A 6,227-nucleotide genomic window follows, 5' to 3' on the forward strand; every position below is an offset into this window, starting at 1 on the left:
CAAGTAATGCATAACAGATTTCTTTCATTCATTTCTCTTCATCTTTCTAAAAGTTTTTGTTCAATACTTTCTCTTTCAAGAAAATTTCATTGACCAAAAACTTGTGTTATTCTTCTTCTTCTTTCCTTCTCCCTCCTGACAAAAGATTTCAAAGGACTAACCGCCTGAGATATCTATTGTATCCCCCTTACAAAGATTCAAGGGACTAACCGCCTAAGAATTCTTTGTCTTAACACATTGGAGGGTACATCCTTTGTGGTACAAGTAGAGGGTACATCTACTTGGGTTGTAATACTGAGAACAAGAGAGGGTACATCTCTTGTGGATCAGTTCAAGTGGAGGGTACATCCACTTGGTTGTTCAAAGAGAATAAGGGAGGGTACATCCCTTGTGGATCTTTGCTTGTAAAGGATTTTACAAGGTTATTGGAAATCTCAAGAACTAGTGGTTGCTTGGGGACTAGACGTAGGCACGGGTTGTGGTCGAACCAGTATAAATCTTGTGTTTGTCTTCTTCTTCCCTACACTCTTTAGTTTCCGCTGTGTACTTTTTTATTTCTGCTTTGCTTTTGTCTAATTATTGTTTCTGTTCTTTACTTTCTCATAACTTAGTAGTAAAGCCTAATTGAATCTTGTAATATTAAGAAGGACAAATTTTTAATTAGTCAAGACACATTAATAATTTATTCAACTCCCCTTCTTAATTATTCCGAGGCCAATTGATCCAAAAAATCTTGTCTAAGACTAGTTCCCTGAGTTTGATACTTGGATTCATCCGTTTTAATTTTAAATACTTGACGATCCGGTGCGCTTTCTGGCAAACCGGATTTCCCTTGAACATATTTGTATAAAGAGAAAGTGGACCAAAAATCAACTGTAGGGGAAATCCAACAAAGTATTTAAGGCGCCGTTACCGGGGAACTAGATTCAAAAATAGTTTAGTTCAATTTTATGGCATTGCTTTATATTTTTCTCTTTGATTCAATGATTTTTTTGTTTATATTTTAGTTACCGTATATTCATTGTTCTTTTGAGCTAGATAATTGTTGTTCTGTTTTCTTGTATGCAAAGAAGATCTACTGCAGTTGATTTGATTCCCATTGATTTGGAGATTAATGCCACCTATCGAAGGCGTAATTCAGAGAGAATCAAATTTTTTTGGCAGGATTTAGAAGCAGCAGCAACTCCAGAAGAAGAACCTCAATCTTCCGAGGCATCTTCTAGTTTTCCTATTGCAGGGAATTCTCATATAAAATCAGTTGAAGATACAATCATGGATGAAGAGCCAAGATGAGTAACCCTGGAGGATTATTCAAGTTCTATTGTGCCACAATTTTTCACTAGTATTGCACAGCCAGAAGTTCAAGCTCAGACAATTGCATATCCTCCTTCTTTGATACAATTGATTCAAAATAAACTTTTTCGTGGTCTGCCCAATGAAGAACCTTATGCTCACTTAGCCACCTATATAGAGATATGCAATACTATTAGGTTGGCGGGTGTGCCTGCGGATGCAATCAGGTTGAGTCTGTTCTCATTTTCTTTATCTAGAGAAGCTAAGAGATGGCTTCATTCTTTTAAAGGAAACAGTCTGAAGTCATGGGATGAAGTGGAAGAAAAGTTCTTAAAGAAGTACTTCCCTGAATCGAAGATTGCAGAAGGCAAAGCTTCCATCTCTTCCTTCCACCTGTTTCCAGATGAATCATTGAGTGAGGCATTTGAAAGATTTAGAGGTTTATTGCGGAAGACTCCCACTCACGGTTTTTCAGAACCAATACAACTCAACATATTCATAGATGGGTTGAAACCACAATCTAAGCAGCTCTTGGATGCTTCAGCTGGGGGTAAGATGATGCAATCCTACTCCGCAAGGGCATTGGATAGACCAGACTCCAAGTAGATTAGGCCAGGGATCCAAGGGAATGCCCTAGGGTTCTTATGAGCCTAAGGGTATATTTCGGGCCAATGGGCTAAGTATGAGCTCGCTTATCTTTGTAAATATTAGAATAGGTTTTTCCTCATTTTGGGCCTTGTATTTTGGCCATTCTAGTAGTATAGGGTTTTAGCCTTGTATTTCAGGGCATTTTGAGTAGTATTTGTAGTAGAGACTTTTTTTTTTGTATTTTTACGTATTTTAGGAATGGGGGTGAGCTTAGCTATTATAAGGGGTGTGTAGCTAAGCTCTAGCTTCTCATCTCAAGGAGGTGAGCTTAGCTATTAGAGAGGTGTGTGTAGCTAAGCTCTAGCTTCTTTAGGAATCTTCTCAAGGAAGCTTCTCAAGGAGGTGAGCTTAGTTATTAGAGGGGTGTGTGTAGCTAAGCTCTAGCTTCTCAAGGAATTTTTCTCAAAGAAGCTTCTCAAGGAAGTTTTCTCAAGAAAGCTTCTCAAGGAAGCTACCTAGTCTATAAATAGAAGCATGTGTAACACTTGTTGTAACTTTGATGAATGAGATTCTTGTGAGACAAACTTCATAGTTCAACTTCTCTTCCTCTTTTCTTCCTTCAATTTCATGCTCCCCCCTCTCTCTTTCTCTCTCTCTTTCTTTTCCTTCATTGAAGCACCTTTTCCAAGCTTCTTATCTAAGGCACTCTCTTGGTGGCGAAGCTCCTTCTTCCATGGCTTATTCCCTAGTGGATGACGCCTCCTCTCACCTCTTCTCCTTTGTCTTGCGCTGCATCTCCATGATGGAAAATCACCATTGAAGGATCTCATTGAAGCTCAAAGATCCAGCCTCCATAGAAGCTCCACAAGCAAGCTTCCATCAAGTGGTATCAGAGCACAAGAGCTTCAAGTAGGTGCTCCTTAAACCTCCATTAATTTTTAGCTTTACCTTGTCCTCCATTGTTGTTTCTTCATTTTTCTCCATGTATCTCCTCACATGTCTTGTGCTAAATGTTGTTAACATGACTCTTTAGAGTTTTGACCGATTAATCTTGCTATAGAAGCTAGATTTGATTGAGAGACCGAGCCCACATTCCTACCAAGAAGAGTTTATTGGAGCTAACCTCGCAGGACGCTTTGTTGGCATAAAACAAGTTGCTATCCAAGCAACTCGAGACACTAACAGAAACACTCAATAAGTTGCCAACTCAACTTCATTCTGCACAAACTTCACATTCTTCTATTTTGCAGGTTGCAGGATGTACAATTTGTGGGGGAGCTCATGAATCTGGATGTTGTATCCCTAATGAAGAGCAAATTGCACATGAAGTCAATTATATGGGGAATCAACCTAGAGGCAATTTCAATACAAGTGGATTTCTAGGATTTTAGAACAACCAACAGTATCAACAGTAGATACAGTGGCAAAATTACCCTGGTAACCAATTCAACAGAGACAAAGGTGGTTCATCTACAAGGCCACGACAGTAGATGCCAAGTCTCTATGATTGAACCACGAAGCTGGAAGAGACTCTAGCTCAATTCATGCAAGTGTCAATGTCTAACCGAAAAAGCACAGAGTCTGCAATTAAGAATTTGGAAGTCCAGGTGGGCCAGCTTGCAAAGCAATTAGCTGAAAGACCATCATACAACTTTACAACAAACATAGAGAAAAATCCTAAAGAAGAGTGCAAAACTGTGATGACTAGAAGCAAAATGGCGATTCAAGCAGAGGGAAGTAGAGCTGATCAGAAGGTGGAGGGATTAAACAACAGTTGGCTGATGAACTGGCATTGGAACCGGTTGATGATTTAGTTGAACTTGAAGAAATTGTTGAGGAAGCAGAAGGTGATGAAGAAGGAGAGACACCAATTAGAGATTGTCAAGGGAGAATAAAGAAAGAGGAAGAAAAAGAAAAAGAAAAAGAAAAAGAAACAAAAGAAAAAGAAGAAAAAGAAAAAAAGTTGAAAAATGAAAAAAAAAAAGAGAAGGTTGTTGAGATTGAAAAGAAAAAGGGCAAGAGTGAGGCTAACATAGAAAAGAAGAAAGAGGCTACTCCTATTGCATGCAAGGAGGTACCTTATCCATTGGTACCCTCCCGGAAAGACAAAGAGCGATATTTGGCCTTATTTCTTGATATCTTCAAGAAACTAGAAATTACTTTGCCATTTGGAGAAGCACTTCAGCAAATGCCCTTCTATGCCAAATTTTTGAAGGATATGTTAACCAAGAAGAACCGATACATCCATAGTGACAAAATTGTTGTGGAAGGTAACTATAGTGCTGTTATTCAACACATTCTTCCACTCAAGCACAAAGATCCTGGAGTTGTCACGATACCGTGTTCTATTGGTGAGGTTGTTGTAGGCAAAGCTCTCATTGACTTGGGAGCTAGTACCAATTTAATGCCTTTTTCCATGTGCCGGCAACATGGAGAGATAAAGATAATGCCCACACGCATGACCCTCCAGTTAGCTGACTGCTCCATCACAAGGCCATATGGAGTCATTGAAGATGTTTTGGTGAAGGTTAAACACCTTATATTTCTAGCTGATTTCATTGTCATAGACATAGAGGAGGATGTTGACATTCCTCTCATTCTTGGCCGCCCATTCATCTCTACTGCAAGTTGCATGGTGGACGTGGGAAAGAAAATACTGCAGATGGGCATAGAAGATCAGAAAATCAGCTTTGATTTGTTCCACAAGAAGAACCGGTACATCCATAGTGACAAAATTGTTGTGGAAGGTAACTGTAGTGCTGTTATTCAACGCATTCTTCCACCCAAGTACAAATATCCTGGAGTTGTCACGATACCGTGTTCTATTGGTGAGGTTGCTGTAGGCAAAGCTCTCATAGACTTGGGAGCCAGTATCAATTTAATGCCTCTTTCCATGTGCCGATGACTTGAAGAGATAGAGATAATGCCCACACACATGGCCCTCCAGTTAGCTGACCGCTCCATCACAAGGCCATATGGAGTCATTGAAGATGTTTTGGTGAAGGTTAAACACCTTATATTTCCAGCTGATTTTGTTGTCATAGACATAGAAGAGGATGCTGATATTCCTCTCATTCTTGGCCGCCCATTCATGTGTACTACAAGCTGCATGGTGGACATGGGAAAGAAAATACTACAGATAGGCATAGAAGATCAGAAGATCAACTTTGATTTGTTATAGGAGGACAAAAATCCACCTAGCCAAAATGTCTGTCTTAAAGTGCATGTGATGGAGGAAAAAAGACCTGAGAAGAAGGTCCTTGAAGTAGGAGCTCTGTTGGATCCTAGAAAACAAGACGATGCATCAAGCTAGTAACGTTAAAAGAGCGCTTACTGGGAGGAAACCCAACTTTTCTTTCCCTTTTCTATTTTTCATTCTTATCTCTTGCATGTAATTAGGATACCTTGCTTGTGATTGTGATTAATTTCAGTTTGTTTAGTAATGAACAAAGGGTTTTAAGTTGTGTGAAGAGATAGACAGAAAAAGAATCAGAATATTTTTGCAATTTTCTATCCGCTAAGCACAGACCTTGCGCTAAGCGCTCAGTCTTCACACGCTAAGCCGAGCTTGCTCGCGCTAAGCGCATAGACCCCTGATTGGTTGGCTGAATAGTTCAGCTAAGCGCACATCACTGTGCTAAGCCCCACATCTTCACGGTAATTGAACTTTAACCAGTGGGCTTAGCGTGGATGATGCGCTAAGCGCCACTTCTTCTTTGGAAAAATTTTATTGTAGCAGCGTTAAGCGCGCTATCCTGCGCTAAGCCCTAGATCCATTCTATAACTTGAGTTTTTAAGCTAGGCTTAACGGGCCAGGAAGCACTAAGCGCCAATCTCTTACGAGTTTTGAATTCTTGGAAGTGCGCTTAGCGCGCCTGTTGCGCTAAGCCTGAACTACTCTTTGTAAGTTAAAGCATGATGTATGCTAAGCCTCACATCTCAGGCAAAACACATATTGCAGAAAAAATTTTGTGTTGCAGAAAGCGCTAAGCGTAGCCTGCCGCACTAAGCCCCAGATGCTTACAAGACTTTACAACTTAGAGTTGGGCTTAGCGCGAGGCTAGGCTAAGCGCTTGGGTTTTAAACTCAAACGTCACGTTGGCATGCTAAGCGCAACTGTGCGCTAAGCGCGCCATACGAATTTCAATTTTTAAAAATCAAAGGCAGAGGCACTTTGGGTGTTACCTTTGCCCCCAAACCTCGGAACCTTCCTAACCTTGAGCACTTGTGTACTTTCTGTTGCGTGTGTACTGCTTGCTTTCATCTTCATTGCTTTATTTCAAGAACAATCCAAGTAATTTAGCACATTTCTATTTTTATTTTTCATTCTTTAAACCTTAGGATAG

This window comes from Glycine max, chromosome 12, assembly GCF_000004515.6.
Source record: "Glycine max cultivar Williams 82 chromosome 12, Glycine_max_v4.0, whole genome shotgun sequence".
In the NCBI taxonomy this organism is placed as follows: domain Eukaryota; kingdom Viridiplantae; phylum Streptophyta; class Magnoliopsida; order Fabales; family Fabaceae; genus Glycine; species Glycine max.